Genomic DNA, 15,520 nt, shown 5'->3' on the forward strand with positions numbered 1-15,520 from the left:
TTTAAATTAGGATTTCCATGAGCTCAGTGCCGCAGCGAGCTTCCCATGGCCGGCCCGGTGTGCCTGCAGAGCTGTAGGAAACCCTTTTGCCCTGCGAACGCTGGGATGAGTAATAGCAGACCCACCAAATTCACATGTGCTTGAGGACAGGCGTGTTCTGAAGAGTCCTTGCCAGGCTGAGTCTCGTAAAAGTCGCTGGAACTATTCACATGTCTGAGTCTAGCCATGCGATTCCCTTCCCAAAATCTGCAGCTGCTTGGGCATGGGATTGCCCGAGGTGTTGTCAGATGCGTGTGTTTCTGAGGGGCTGCTTAGCCTGCGGTGATATTTCTTTAATTTTCCTTTTCACTTTTTGGAGCAGATCTGTTTTATGGTCGTGTTGCTGCTGTTTGGGCTCGGGAAGCATTTCGAGCTTTGGATGAGGATTGCTTGGGAAGTGATTTTTAGCTTGCAGTGACTGCAGTCTGCTTACTAAATAGCTATTTAACATTGTTAGTTGGGTTTTTAAGGAAAATGGAACATGTCATAATTAGTTTAGGTACTTGTTTCTAGAAACCCAGCCTCTACTGGCAAATAAAAAGCAAAAGGGAGCGTTCTGGGGCTAAGTAAGGATGCAGCTCCATGCTTACCCTGATCTAGTCTAATAGGAGATTGCTTTTAAAAGGCACAATCCTATTTCTGTCTGTCCCTGCCCGAGCCTGCTGCTTGCTTGTGTGGGGTTTGCTGTGCTTGTCGGAGCTGCTTTGTATCTTCACAGCGACAAGATCACCTAGTGTGATATCCTGTAATCGCACACTGCTCGATCGCACTTGTGGGTAGAGATGGGACCTCTGCGCTGAATTTGGTAACTTGTACAACTGTATCTTCTAGAAACGCATCCTGTCTTCGTTTAAAGAGATGCCACTCTTGGTTTTTAAGTGCGGAGACTATTAGCTGTTGAAAAAAGTGTGGCAGATTCCAGCTGAAGCTGCCTGCTGTCAGCTTACAGCATGGCTTCATTATATATACCTGATGGCTTCATTATATGTACCTCTCTTGGCTGGACTGCAGAGTCTTGCAGTATTCCCTTTTTCCCCTCCAATTAATATATTCTTACATTGCTGTGATTAAGTCGTCACTCAGCCATTGTCTTATTGAAAACAGTGGATTAAAATTCTTTTGTTTAAGACATTTTCTTCGGCCCTAAACTGTTTCTGTGGGTGTACTTTTACCAAGCTGTACACAGCCAATTGCCTTATAGAAGTCTCAACATACTATGTCTAGAAAACTGCTTTTTATCAAACAAACTTCTCCTCTAGTAAAGGAATGAAACTGAATTTGAGAAGACCTTTAAACTCGATTGCCCAAAGTTGTGGTGTTCTCCTATAATTCTGCTGTGGTCATGTATTTTTTTTTTTCCATTGGAGATAAAATTTACCCTGTACCAGCTTCTAGAAGTCCCCTAGCCCTCAGATGATATTAGATTTTGTCCCATGCTGTTGTTTTGTTTGTTTTGTTTCCCCTTGTAGCTTGGGCCGTCCTTCAGAGGAGCTTTCAGAGGGGCAGTGGTCCCTGCAAGCACAGCTTTTGGGTCTGCTGGCACCAAGAGGGTAAAGGCGCTTAAGCGGCGTAATGCATTGCTGACTTAGGCTGAAGTTAAGTCTGCGGTTTGCCTCATGATTTGAGAGGGATGGGAGAGAGCGTGTTGGAACACGGGTGTCCCCGTGGCCTGCCACTTCTGACTGTGTGGAAATAAAATTTCACAAATTCCTCCGTACAGCCAGTGGGAGGAGAGGCAGCCATCATCAACCGGGGGCTCGCTCCTTTCCACCTGGCAAAGCCCTGTGATCGTTTTTACTACTTCTGATTCTGCTTAGAAGTAGTTTCGAATAGTACAGAGTATTGTCAGAAAATGGGCAAATTGTCCAGGAAGGTGTCTGAAAAGGTTTCATTGAAAAAATATGAAAAAAATCCCCTGTGTGTATCGCCAGTGGTGGAGTAGAACAGCAGGCGAGTGGTGAACAAGCTCACCTGCACACTTGTGTGTGTGCATTTAAGTGTGATATCCGTAATTCTGTGAAAAATGGCCATTTAAGATCTCCTATATTCTTTTCAATTTGTATTTGTTTTATTGAAGACACTAGTACAATTTTACAGTTTCAGGAGGGGTGTGGGAAAGGCATAGATTAACAACGCTCCAAGTATTTCTTTTATGGGTAAACTCAGGACAAAACAGTATCTTGTTGTTTCAAGCTATGCTTAGCATTTCTGCCCCGAGGAGCAGAATATGATTACACAGCACATAAGGCTTGCTTGGACAAGTTCTAATGAATGTTGAATAACTGTTTGGTAGTAGCGCGCGTGCTTTAAACTTAATAAATATACATTGTGGTAATGTTTGAGAAGACCTCAAGATTATAATTATTTGAAATATGCTTCACAAGTGCTTAGCAAAGCAAACCAGTTCGTAGTCTCAGTCAGGAGCATGCGCTCGAAGGAGATGCGAGGAATTTTCGTTCACCCCATGTGGCTTGAACCAGCCGAAGACATCTGCAGGTCCCTTGGCAGTCAGCTCCCTCGCAGGGACTGCGCAGTGCCCTTGTAGTGCTCGCTGCAGCAGGACTCGAGGATGCACCTAAATACTTGCCTGAACTGGGGTTGGGATGGCAGACATGAACTTCTGGGGGCCTCGGAGCCAAAGTTTGACGGAGCATTAGGTCAGCAGCGTGGGGCTGCACTGAGACACCCGGTGCTGGTGCTTCCCGTGCCAAAAATCTGCAGTGCCAGGGACCGGTTGCTGGCTGATAGGTAGGCTGAGGCTCTTGCAAAGCTTAGAGCCCTGGGCAGCGGGGCTGCTCGCCCGTGAGCAAAAAGGTGAGTAATTCAGCAGTCACTCGAGCGGTTCTGAGGTCCAGAAGCGGCATCCTGTGCCTTTAGTTCTTTAGATTTATAAAAGCTAGAGGGTCCCTTTTCGGTGTCATCAGCTTGGCGACAGAAAAGGGGCTTTTACCAGCAGAGCTGCATGAAGGACGGTGGTTTGCCATTTTGAGGAGTTTTTTCTTTGCTTCAGTCTTGGTTTTAGTCCAGTGTAGAATGAACTTTGACACTTTGGGGGAATTAAAGTAGATAGGATTACTAAATGTGGTGGTGGAAATTGTCACAAGGTGATTAATGCTGGAAGCTCCTATTTTTTGTTGCGTGGACAGTGTCCAAAGTGGATCTGCATTATTAACTGGTGTGATGCAAGCTCTGCGGGGAACGCTAAAGGATGCTGTACTTTTGTTCGGGATTTCTCGGACAGAAACGTGTGCATTCATGGAATTACACCCATGCAGTAAGCCTGCACTTCGGGCAGGGTGTTAGAGCTGTTACCTGTGGGCTGCCCAGATGTTTGTACCGCATGTGACATGGCTCTACAAAACGTGTAGTAGCTGAGATGCCTCTTGCCACTGTCAGACTTGCTGCATGCATGTTTGCAGCTGGTTTGTGCATGTGATGGATGTTTCTGGGCTTTCTGGACTTGCCATGGCTTTGACTTGGCTTCGGGAGGTTTGGAAAGCATGAAGAAATGTAGAAAGTCTTCCCCCTCTGCCTGAACACCTTTCTTTGGATGGAAAAGAGATGGTATGCCCGGGGAAACCTGGAAACACATTAGCTGTAGGAAAGCTGTTTCAAATGGCAATGTGATTAATTTCCACTTCATCTCTTCAGCTGGAGTCAATACTTGGACAAGAGTTGCACCCTGGGAACCAAGCATTCAAATGCAGGCTGAGAAGAAAGGAGATTGCTTGCATGCCTTTTGGCTTGTTTCTGCTCAAAATAGCACATACAAATGGAAATTGGTGCCCAGCTTCTGCAAACTGCATTTTCTCTCAGCGCTGGGGGGACTGTTAAGGCCCGTTCCTAGGTAAGCCTGTAGCGTGACATGCGTTTAGTCATCTTCCCTCTCCCCGGGGAAATCGTAGGGTTGTCATGGCTCTGTGCAGGGTCCCTCGGGCGGAGAGGAGGGCACACCCAGGGTATAACACAAGCACAACGAGGAAGAGCTCAGGCGTTCTGTGGAGCTCTGAATTTCCTGGTCGTACTCATGCGGTAGCTTGTGGTAGCTCCGATGCTTTGTGGGAACGTATTCCTTGCTCTTAATTCTCCGTACAGCACATGAGCCCGTTTCCTGCCAGCAGCCTGTTCCCCGCAGGGAAGAGCTGTGGTTTAGAAGCAGCCTGCCACTGCGTTCCGGGGCAGCGCTCAGCCAGCTCCCTCCTGCCCTCTTTCCCAGACACTCTTCAGATCTAAGCAGGGGATGGGATGCGAACTGGATGAATTGCCTTTGTGGCAGCAGTAGGCTGATTCCAGCCACCATCTTTCCTAGAGAAAGTTTGTTCTCTGCCACATGGAGGAGGAGGAGGAGGGCGGCAGGATGCAGCCGGTGGGCTCTCGTTGAGCCGCCGGGGTGGGCAGCACAAGGCGTGAGCTGCCTTCCTCGAGCTGCTGTCCAGGCTCACCGTCCGCTCTAGCAAAGCCTATGGGTTGCTCAGATGTATAGATTTTTTGGTGTCTGAAAGCAGGATCAACTTGCCGAGTCTTAGATGTTGATGCCAGATGTACTTGGATGTGGTTTGCTTTGTTCTTAGACAATAGAGAGTTTTAAAGAAAGAGGAATATTACTTTTGCCCATATGTCCCATTGTTTCCATCCTGGGCACAATCCTGGCCACGGAGTTCAGCATTATCATGCTGATTCTGTTTGCAGTGACTCATGGAGTTGAACATTTGTCATGCATTTTGTTGAACCTTTGATCTCTTCTACTTTTTTGATCAAACTCGGAATTTGCATCCTGTGCTGCAGTAACTGGTGGCTTTGTGAAGCACTTCTCGGGGAGCAAACCCTGTCGTTGGGCATTGACCAGATGCCTGAGCTGTTGGGTGTAAGTGTTTGGCTAGTTTCGCATGTTTCTCTCTGTTTTCCATGGTCTTGCTCTTTACCAGCAACAGTTTATAAAGGGAAATAACATGCAGATTATTTTTGAAATACTTTTAATGGCAGGCCAATAGCGTGGATTTAAAAATAATGGGCAGAATGCCCTCTGTTAAAAATGAATCAATAAATCTCCCTGACGCTTGCTTTTAATGTAAGCTAGGTATTTTTTCTTCGATAGAGGCTAGACAAAATGGTAGTTTGAAAAATAGGAAGCATTCAGGAGATCATGCAGGTGAAGATCGTTTAGCTTTTTCTATTTGGAAGTCTCAGGTTTTAATTAATTTACCTAAAATATCAGTGAGTACCTTTCATTTCTCTCTGAATGCAGGGCTGATGGCTGAATTTGAATAAACAGATACTGTAACACAATTTCCTGGCTGCTGTGCGAACCGAACTTGAAAAACGGAGAGTGATGAAACCATAATTGGATTAAATGTATTCCTTTACCCGTTGGGAATATGGATAAAATTTCTGTCTTTCAATAGTTTTGTTTTGACCATGTTAGTTTAAGATCCTAGGCTGATGGCTTGTGTTACAATGGGTTGAATAGCAGATGGCAACTATGGAAGTGTAAATTAGTTAGCAGCTGACATTACTTGGAGAGCTACTGATTGTGTTGATACCATTATATGGGGATAAGTGCCAGATAGCTGGTAAGGGGAGAGCAGAACTTACTTGGAATCATTTCATTAAATTAACCCATCAAAAGTTCTTACTTGTATCTAGTTATACGACTTTTTTCCAAAATAACTTGTTGCTTTGACACCTAGAGTCAAATTCTTCGTGGGCATAAATTCCTAGGCTGTAGAGGAGCAAAAAAATTTTTTAATGTTATTTTTTATTTTTAAATATCATGCCCTTATTTCCTGGACTGCTCACATTTGGGCACACGAAGGTGAGGGGAGGAAGGCAAGGGGGCCAAACACTCCCATCGGAAGAGCCCGGGGGAATCTTTGTTTCTCTCGAGCAATTTCTTGCTGCCTCGGGAGCGGTGGTGACAGGTTTTGCAGAGAGGAACATCCGGCTCCCTCGGCCAACGCAGTGCTGAAAGTGATTCAAGGTTCTTCAAAGAACCGGCAGATTTAGCAATACAGGATTATCGTATTGGCTGAGCAACTTGGGTACCTGTCTTGGATCATAGCTGCTGTGTGATGCATGGTAGGAGTTTCCAGTCCTTCCCGTAAAGATCTTGGCAAAGTTGTTAGCAAAAGAAAATAAAATCTGTGCCTTGATACAGCACTCAGCGTGAGATGATTGACTTGCCTTCTACTGGGAAAAAAAAAATACTCGGCAATCCCATTTTTAAATCTGTTTTTAGTATTTGATGTGTTGGCTTTTCTGTGTCAAAGACTTACAGAAATCTGATCAAGGTAAGGCACAACGTGAAGGCAGTGAGGAGAGCAGCACGCCCAAAGCACCGGACGCTTTCCCCAGGGTAATAAATAAATAGACGTGCAGCCTGTGGTGTTGCAGTGTTTGGATGGTGATGCTTCGCTCCGTGACTCTTCCCTAGCGTGGAATGTTGCGTTAACGCTGGTCAAAAGGCAAACAAGGGACTTAAATTCAGCAAAGCTGTCTGGCTTCCTTTTAATGATCTTCTGAGCTGGCTGCTGCAGGACTGGGGACCAGCCTGGGAATTACTGTCGTGTGGGTCAGAACTTCTCCAAGAGGCCCTTCGCTTCAGCTCTGGGAAACGTGGAGGGTAGGCACTGTGCACAACATCCACGTGATGTGGATGCTTTTGCTACCATCCCCGGCATGTGTCATGGCAAAATCTTCGCCCATTGCTGGGCTTCTTTGTGGCCAAATGGAGCCAGTGGAAGTTGAGAGCTGAGCCTGAACTGCACATTCACTAAAGGACTTTAAACATAAGCAACGTAACGGTATGTTGTTGGGCATTTATTTGTGGCCTGATATCTCGGTTTGGAAATATTTCTGGTCCTGTGGGGGGAGAGCCTTTGCTTTCCGTGGATCCACCGTCCCAAATTGCTTCCACAGCTGCTGGAGGCTGCGAGCCTTCCACGCTCTGCAGCCGGAGCTGCTGCTCCTTTCTCAGGATCCTTCTCCAGTTTTAGCCCTGAGCAGCTGCGCGCGCTGCCCCCGTTCCCTAGAGCCATGTTATATCCAGCAGTGCAGGGAGGCCTCAGCGGGGTGGACAGGCAGCGAGAAATGGGGTCGGTACTGCAGGGAAACCCGGACTGCGTCCCTGCTGCTGACTGGAGGGCAGGGGAGCGAGGCCAGGCCCGGCAGGTTGAGCTTTCCCCCGGCTGTGGCAGCGTGCCTGGGCTTTGCATCCCCTCTAGAATAATGTGCCTCTTTCTTCCTGAGTGCAGGCCTGGCTTCTGGGGAGATCTCTCGCTCTTTGGCCTCATCTCGTGTTGGGCTTTTCTGCCTGAATCAGCGGGGAAGTGTGTGCAGGTAACAGCATCACCCAGGGGCTGCGTCTCAGACCTCGCACTTCCAGTGATGCCGAGACAGCTCTGGGCTGTGGCTGAGAGACTTGCTTTCATGCTTCATTCCCTTTTTTTTCTCCCCTCATGAATTTTCCGGCTTTAGTTTACAAAAAAAGAATAGAGAAGGCTATGTCGGAGGCACCACATTTTGAAGCAACACTTGGAAAGGAGTTAAGCTGAAGGCAGGAGGGGTGCCCCAAGCTGCCACCCCAGCACTGGTCTCTCTCCGGGCTGCGAGGAGCCGTAAGAAAGCGGCGCGGGCTCCAAGCGACTCCTGTTATTCAGCGCTCAGGAATGCAGAGGCATGCTCCAGCCGGGGTGTGGGCGGCTGTTTGGTTTGCGGTTCTTGCTAGGGGGTGGGTGATTTTGAAAAGCACTTGCTGAATTCGCATTTGGTTGAATAATGGCTACTTTATGTACAAATGATAAATGTTAGTCACAGCGGAGCAAAGACGGTTCTTGTGTTGGTCATGGATTTGGCATATCAAAAAAGGGAGAGGGAAAAAAAGAGCAAGCCCGGGGTTTCACTGCTTCAGAAACTGCAAAATTAAACAGAGCTGCGCTTATGTTATGTGACATCTTTAAGCCTTTGGCTCTCTCCACTTAATGCCAGATATCTAAATTGGAAATATTTATTGCAACTGGCATATCTTTTAGGAGCCTGTCATCACAGAAGAACTGTCATCAAACTGTCCTTGCTAAGTTGTTTCTGTTAAGTGCTTTTTTTTTTTTCCAGTGCTTCAGTGTTAGATGAGTCATTTCTGCTTTCCTATGGCAAGTGGTGGCTGCTACAAACTTATAGGGTCTTCACTGGATTTACATGGTTGTTCTTTTTCTTGTTTCATTCCAGCATCAAAGATTCTGGTAAACTAAGCTGTATTGCTAGATTTATGCAAGTTTCTCTGACTAAGCACCTTGGTTTCTCTTGGAGAAACCAGCCCCTCTTGGAGTCACGCTTTGCTGACACAATTTTTCAGGTTATTTCAGTGCATTAATACGCGACGAGAACAGGACTGCGTGTGAAAAAAGAGCGTGTTAGCGCTAGTTTGCTTTGTCAACACTTTATTCCCTTATTGATTACTTGCTGTTACTGCTTATCTGGAGGAGCAAAGCTCAGCACTTGGCTGAGGTTATCTCCATGCCTGGGCTGCTGCGATGCTTCCTGGGAAGCGACCTTGTGGATCCCACATTTTTTCCATCCCTCTCCTTTGGCCCTGCTCACAGCCAGGTGCCCAGGTTCTCCTGCCTTAACTTGGTGTCGCGTCCCCAAAAGCAGCACCAGACAGCAGATGCTGGGATGTAGGCTGCCACAACGGGCCTCGCCTTTAGGGTAAAAATGGGCTCCAAACGAAGTGCATCCATCCCTGTAGCAGCTCCTGGAGGGCTGCGAAGTCGCTGAAGCTCGGACCCGAAAGGAACCGATTCAGACCGCTCCTGATGAGGCCGAATGCCGGCTTCTTGCTCCGCTGAACGCAAAGCCCCGGAGCCCGGGCAGGGTGGGCTCCAGGACCCGCTTTCACCGAGGGCAGCAGGATTCCTCCTATTGCCTCAAGCACGGCAGCTGAAGGGATTGCTGCCGCAAGGTTTTAATTAATGGGGGAGGGGGAAACCCACAAATATTTCCTTGCTTTCCAAAAGATGAAAAGGGGGCTGCATATCGCTTTTAACGTCAATAATGTTAATCACGCAAAGCCACAAAAAGGAAATTAAACTTTAAAAACCATGTTAAAATAACACTAAGGATTTGAGTATAGCCCACAGAGGCAAGAAAGTTCAAAGGGAAGACTGAACTTCATCTGACCCTGCTGTGCCTAGGAATTGCGACACAGTTTGTCTGTAATATTATCCAATTTTTTGTCTTCCACGGAGCAGGAAGAGGAAGGTCACTGGCACCCTATGTAAACTTGCAGTTCCTACAACTCTAAAAAGAAAAACTTGAAAGTTGCAACTTAATACATCCAAGCTATCAGATGATTATATATGTGTGGATTTATATGATACTTATCAGAAAAGAAAAGATCTCTTTAAACATAGTAGTGTTTTGCTATTTTTTTTATGCCCAGAGCTGGTCTATGAGCAGAACGTCTTTCCCTTGGCATCAATACTCTGTTGTTCCTCTAAACTTCTCGGCTTTTCAGTTTAAATCCTTCTTATAAAAAAGCATTAAACTCTTCTGATGGTAGCTAACTGTGTCTCCCTGACCTTTTTTTCTCGTTCTGCTACCAAAACCTTGGTTCTGGTGTGTGGGGGGAGCTTTTTAAGTGTTTCTCGCTCGTTTGGAGTTTTCTTACAGATGTTGGTATTTTTTGGCCCGGCACTTGAAATGCTGTCAAGAAAAGTAACACTTAACAAGCTGGGAAATTCTTGAGTTAATTACTGCCGCCTTTCTCACAGGTGTTGCAACTGTTTCACTTTTGGCTTCACCAGAGGTTTTTAATCAGAGGTTTGAGTGTCTCTTGTGCCTTGGCACCCTGCAGAAGAGCTGGGTGCCAACTGCTTCTTCACAGTGTGCTGGTATAACCCGATACTGCAGAGGAGAGGTGAACTTTATGCCATACTTTCGGTTTTAGAGCAGTCTAATGAGGGTTTGAACTCTCTTGGTTCTTTGTTTCCTTCGCCCTTGAGCCCTGAGCTCAGGAGGTGCGTCCCCACCAGCACCGTTCCCCATGGTCCATATATCCGCCTACCTCTGCAGCTCCCTGCAGTTTCTCCTGTTGCCACTTTTCCATTTCCCCCGTGTGCCCTCGTCCATTGATTTTTCTCTCCCGGCTAGGTTTGTCCCTGGCCAGGAGTCCACCCCTGATCTCCGGAGCTCGCTGCACTTTGCCAGCAGGATGTTCCCCCTAGCATGTACAGAGGCAGCCTCTGTGTTTCCATTTCCCTCTACATCACCATCGCACGCTTTTTCCTCGCCACTTCACTTTGAGGGTACGATGTGCTGGACCCACAGACGAAGTCAGCGTGCGTGGATGTTTCACTGCAAGGTGTTAACAAAACGTCATCTTGCGATGTGATCTGCGGGTTGTTATCGGTCTGGTTTAAGTCATCGGCAGGACGCCTTCTGCTTCTGTATCTCCTGTCATTTACAGTGGGAATTCTGGTTTTGTGGGGGGGTTTCTCACTAATGCCCTTAGAAGTTACAGTACCGCAGCCCAACGCTTGCTCAGAGAAGAGCCAGCAAGCCATGCAGACAGCCTCGTGCGCTCGGCTGACCAAAAAAGCCCAGGACCCAGAGCAGCCCAAATGGTGACCTAGGATGAAATCTGCAAGTGAGTAACACGGCGCTCAGAAGCAGCTCGTAGCTGCTCCCGTGGACCCACGGTGTCGTGCTTGGGTGGCTTGGAGCAACCCGTCTGCGAGGAGGGAAGTCCCCAGAAGATCCCCGCTTTCGCCGGGGAAGCCGCGGTGAGAGCACACGGTGAGACACGGAGCGGAGCCTCGCTGCCTGCCCGCCGTGGGTGCATTCGAAGAGCGAGGTCCTGCGTGATGCATTGCCCTGCAGGGACTGCCGGGGGGGCAAAGAGCTTGGAGAGGAGTGTTTTTTCCCTAGGCCCGTCTGCCTTGATGCTGTGCAGAGTCAGGACCCCCTCAGTTTCGGGAGCGCTGTTTGGGGTGGGTTGTCAAACCCCTGTGGTTTCGCTGTGCGTGTACTTCACGTGTGCGTTACTGATTCCTTAGGGGTGCATTCTGCAGTTTCTCAGTGTGAGGGGGAGGGTTTTTTTGGTGAAGCGTGAAGCCTGTAGCACGGGTACGTGTGGTTGGTTTTGTATTTACTTTTTTGGAGCAGCTCCAGTGAAGCTCTTCTCCTCTGAGTAACTCCAGAGGCCTCCTGCACAGACTGAGCAAATGGAATTCCCACAAGAGACGCTCCAAAACTTTTTTTTTTTAATAACAGCCAATTAATAAAAGGCTGCCGCTGCATACACTCACCCCATACTCATTCAGAATGTATTTGATTAGACGAAACCACACGGTGTAGATGGGAGAAAGACACAATTTGCAGCGGGGGTTCAGGATTTCATTTTCACAGTGACCCGTGAGAGACCCGGCGAGGCTGGCTGGCAGAGGGCAATCCACAGACTTCGCTGCGGAAGCAGCATGGGAATGACGTGTAAGCCCTGGACTGTGAGAAGATATTTTTTTTTTTTTAAAGTCATACAAAGCAAATACGTACACAGACGTGACCGGCCTGGTCCAAAGCCCATCTGCATTTCACAAACCCTCCCTGAGCTCTGGATTAAGTCCTAAGTCTCTGAAGAGGAACAAGGGAGTTTCTTATTGGGATTCTCGTGGGCCCTGCCCTGATACAGCAGGGGTGACTGGTTCTGCAAAAAGGAGATAGCAAGGAGGCATGCCTGATAGCGAGGAGCATAGCGTGAGCGCTCCCCTGCCTCTACGCACACGCGCCTTCAGAAATGTTTAGGCAGAAGGACTGTAACAAGGAGGGAGGCTATTAAAATGTCAATTTAGAAAGGCAAATATAAACAGTAAATGTTGCTCGTTGCTGTCGTAAATTGGTGTGAAGAATTTCCTGCCTTGTCACTGTCAGATATAAGATAAATTTTATTTTTCTCATTGCTCTTACTTTCCACTAAGCATGTGCATAGGCATGATACAGAAATGGTATTAAATGTTGGACACAACAGGGAACTTGTGGACTTAACGCTCTTGTTCCCGTCATTACTTGAGATCGGTTGTCTCCCTTTGCCTCAGTTTCATTTCTTCGAAATGGAGCAAATAATTATTTGGGGGCTCTGAGACACCTTTGTGGAATTGTATCAGGCATTCGAGTGCTGTGTTAATGAGGGCCATATAATTGCATAATTACATACAAAATGCAGGGCTTTTTTTTCTGGTTATGACAAACTTTGTAGTATAATGATGCAAGGAGGGAAAACTTAGAGTGCTTGTAAACATCATATGGAATTTCAGCATTGCAAGCAATATTTATACTTGGGGATAGAGCACGGTGTAAAGGCTGTATTGCAGCATCTTTTTATTAATAAAGTTAATTTGTGCAACCTTCAAGTTTTGCCCCAGCACTGCAAGGAAAGACAGATGCCACGGCAGCAGGCAAGCAGCGAAGTGTGACTTCTAACCCTTGCCCACTATGTGACCGCAGCCAGGAAGGGGAAGCAAGATGCCTACTGACACTGGTGTGTGTGAAATGTGATTGTCACTGCGCTCACATACCCTTTCCTGCAGACCTCTGAGCTCCGCAGGGTTGTGGGCACAGTCATCTTCTCCACTTGCCTTTCTTATACCTTGCTATTTAGAGTAAGAGGTGTAGTCATGGGCAAGCCTCGCTTCTTATTAGACAGTGGTTCTGCTTGGACTGGTTTTCTGTGAATGGCAACTCTTCCAAGTTGTCTCTCATATCCCCTCTCTCCTTTCCTGCCTCCTCGTGGGGAATAACAAAATGGATCCCTGCCTCAGTTAGGCACAGGAGGGAGCAGACTGCGTAGTCCATAGAGAAAGCCAGGATAAAAAGTAAACGGGTTCCTAAAGTGCTAGGTTAGGGTGGTTTGGTGCAAAATACCTCTTGATGCCATATGGAGTTGTCGTGGGTCTGTGTGTGCCAGGAGGGGTGCTAGCAGTTAAGATATCATTAGGTACCCTACAGGTTTTATGAGGATGATCAAGCAGGATTTTCAGTTTGAGCTTCTAAATTACGTAGTGTTTTTTAAAAGAAACTAATCCCAGTTTTCAGGAAAAATGCAATCAAAACTTGACTTGCCCAAGAGTCACAAGCAGATTAGTGGAAGGAAAAGAGCAGTAAGTAAACATGTTTATTGGGCAATGCATTTTTAAAGCAAATAGGCATGATCAGTGAGTTATATTTTGGAATCATGAATATTTAAAAAAAAATTATGGGTCAAACATTTGGTCTCTCAGTGATTTCACTCATTTAATTTTGGTCAATTATTTTGTACAACTCCGTCTCATGGGAGGGTCCCGTCACAGCACAGAGGATCTTGTATTAGTATATATCCTGAATTGCTGTTAAATTTTCTCAGAACTTCAACGTGTAGTATTCTGACGTCTGCTAATGAAGATCTGGCATTTCACATGGCTTTTTGTCTTGCACATATGGATAGGACCACACCGTGACTGCACTGTTGTTAGCTCCGGGCCCTGCTGCAAAGGAATTAATACAAGCAAAGATGTCCACTACAAAGCTGTTACTTTTGTCCGGTGTAACTCTTGCTTCTGGCTGTAAGAGTTTAAGCAAGGCTGAAAATCATGCATTTCACAGAAAAGCGAAGTTTTACTGTAGCGTGCCTTAGCAATATTCTCCAAGATAGCTAAGCAGTCTGCCAGTAGGATTTTATGTCAGTTATAAATGTTAATTACTTTAAAATGGTAAGAAAAGACATCTCTTACTGATACAACTGCATCAACAAGAGGGCTATTGGTGAAAACGTGATTACAAGAATCATGCTTTTTAATTCACATTGCTGTGCCAATCAAGATTTCAGGCCTAGCTTGGTAAAAACAAAAGATGAAGGAGCTGAGGTTTCACGTTATGAAAGTATTCACCCAGGAGTTAGAGCTGTGCAAAACCAGGCCGGAGCAAAACAGAACTGCGCAATGATGAGATGCTGTACCACATGCGGAGCTGAAATGTGTCTGTGTGTGTGCCTTGTCAGCAGAAATACCTTCCTGGGGGTAAAAGAAAGTCACAAAGTTCTGTATGGGATTACTGCCAATTTGAAATATGGTCTTGTGCTTGCTTGCCTACCGGCATGTGACACGAAGCCCATATGTCGGTTATAACTGGAGTTAGATCATGGTTAAGAGTGAAAGGCCTTAATTGCATAAACAGAAACAAAACATGGGTAATAATTGCTGGTAGAAAGAACAAGGATAAAAAATGTTTTCCTGAATTGTTTTTAACCAGTAACACCCCACATGAAGGAGGGCTTGTTCTCTGGGAACGCAGTTCCCACAAGGAATGGTGAATACATGCAGCCCACAAGGCTGACAAGGTCAGAGCATAGTTTATAGCAAGGCTTTTTTTTTTTTTTCCTTTTTTTTTTTGGCAATGCAAGTTGCTTCTACTTCACCTTTGGGGTGATTTTTAGGGATCAGCATTGGTGTGTTTTTCTTCAGTGAGGAAAATACAGGTTGACTTTTTGGTGGTGTGCCACCTGGTAGGGTGGCCAGGTCAGCCGATGGTGATACTGACCTTTGTTTGTCACCTCCCTGTGCTCAGTGATTAAGATGTCCTTCAGTCTGGTAATCTGTTGTGAAATGCCATCAAAAGGCATTTGGTAATGTAAACAAAAAACAAAACCCAGCAATGGTTGTTTAAAAAGCGTGTTACACTTCTACACAGCGTGTGGAAGATCTTCCCATGAGAGCATGTTATATGCTACCTGGAAAAAAAAATACATTAAAATGAACTTACAGACAGAAAGCATGGACTGAAGTGACCATGTTGCTGACTGGTACCCAGCCATACCCTGCAAATGTGGACAGATCCTTTTGTAAGTAGCCGGTGCCGAGCAGGCTCTGTTTTGCAGCCTCTATTTTTGAGGCCCGCACCCCCTGCATTTTTGGGGGCACCTGCGTCAGGCCAACAGGCGGCACGTGTAACACGGGCCTACGCAGTCGGTGCCCACTGCTTCTCACTGGCTTTCAAAGTGCCTCGCTAAACATGGTGTAGAGCTCTTACTTCTTTTTAGGGATTGATTATTCCTGAAAAGTTGAGGTTCGAGCTATAAATAAGGTGCGTGAGGAGGGTGCCAAGCAGCGGTTCACGGATAAAATTGATCGCCTGTGCAGGCGGGATGGCAGCTTGCAGGTGAGCCTTCCTTCCCGTCACCCAGCACTTCTTGCCAGACTGCTCGCTTCTGTTCATCCCTAAAACTCACGTCTGTGCTAGAACCTGCTTTCCTGATAGATGGGCTTCACTCCTGTGCGGGCACAATTGCTTTATCGTGCCTTTAAAAACAGCCCATTGTGCTTCTCGCCTTCCTGTCTCTGGTTCTTTGTGCCTTTTTTCCGTTTCTAGGTCTTGTGTTAGAGGGCTCGTCCCGTTCATTTCAGGGAACTGCAGACTTCCTCGGGGCTTAGTTTCTTTCACTGGGGACAAATTGTGACGCGCT

The 15,520-nt window shown here is 46.6% G+C and overlaps 1 protein-coding gene across 3 annotated transcripts in view; it reads left to right on the plus strand.

Annotated features, from left to right (window-relative positions):
- SMAD3 (SMAD family member 3) overlaps nt 1-15,520 on the plus strand; it is a 75,390-nt gene that overhangs the window by 17,415 nt on the left and 42,455 nt on the right. Inside the window, exon 1 of one of the 3 annotated variants that reach the window (XM_040570432.1) lies at nt 3,869-3,886. The exons of 1 other annotated variant lie outside the window; for it this stretch is intronic. The gene's annotated coding sequence lies outside the window, so the exon portion shown is untranslated. Of the gene's footprint in view, nt 1-3,868; nt 3,887-14,883; nt 14,900-15,520 lie in introns of those variants that run through there. One more of the 3 variants, XM_040570437.1, reaches the window with a different exon arrangement.

The sequence above is a fragment of the Cygnus olor genome, chromosome 11 (assembly GCF_009769625.2).
Source record: "Cygnus olor isolate bCygOlo1 chromosome 11, bCygOlo1.pri.v2, whole genome shotgun sequence".
Lineage (NCBI taxonomy): Eukaryota > Metazoa > Chordata > Aves > Anseriformes > Anatidae > Cygnus > Cygnus olor.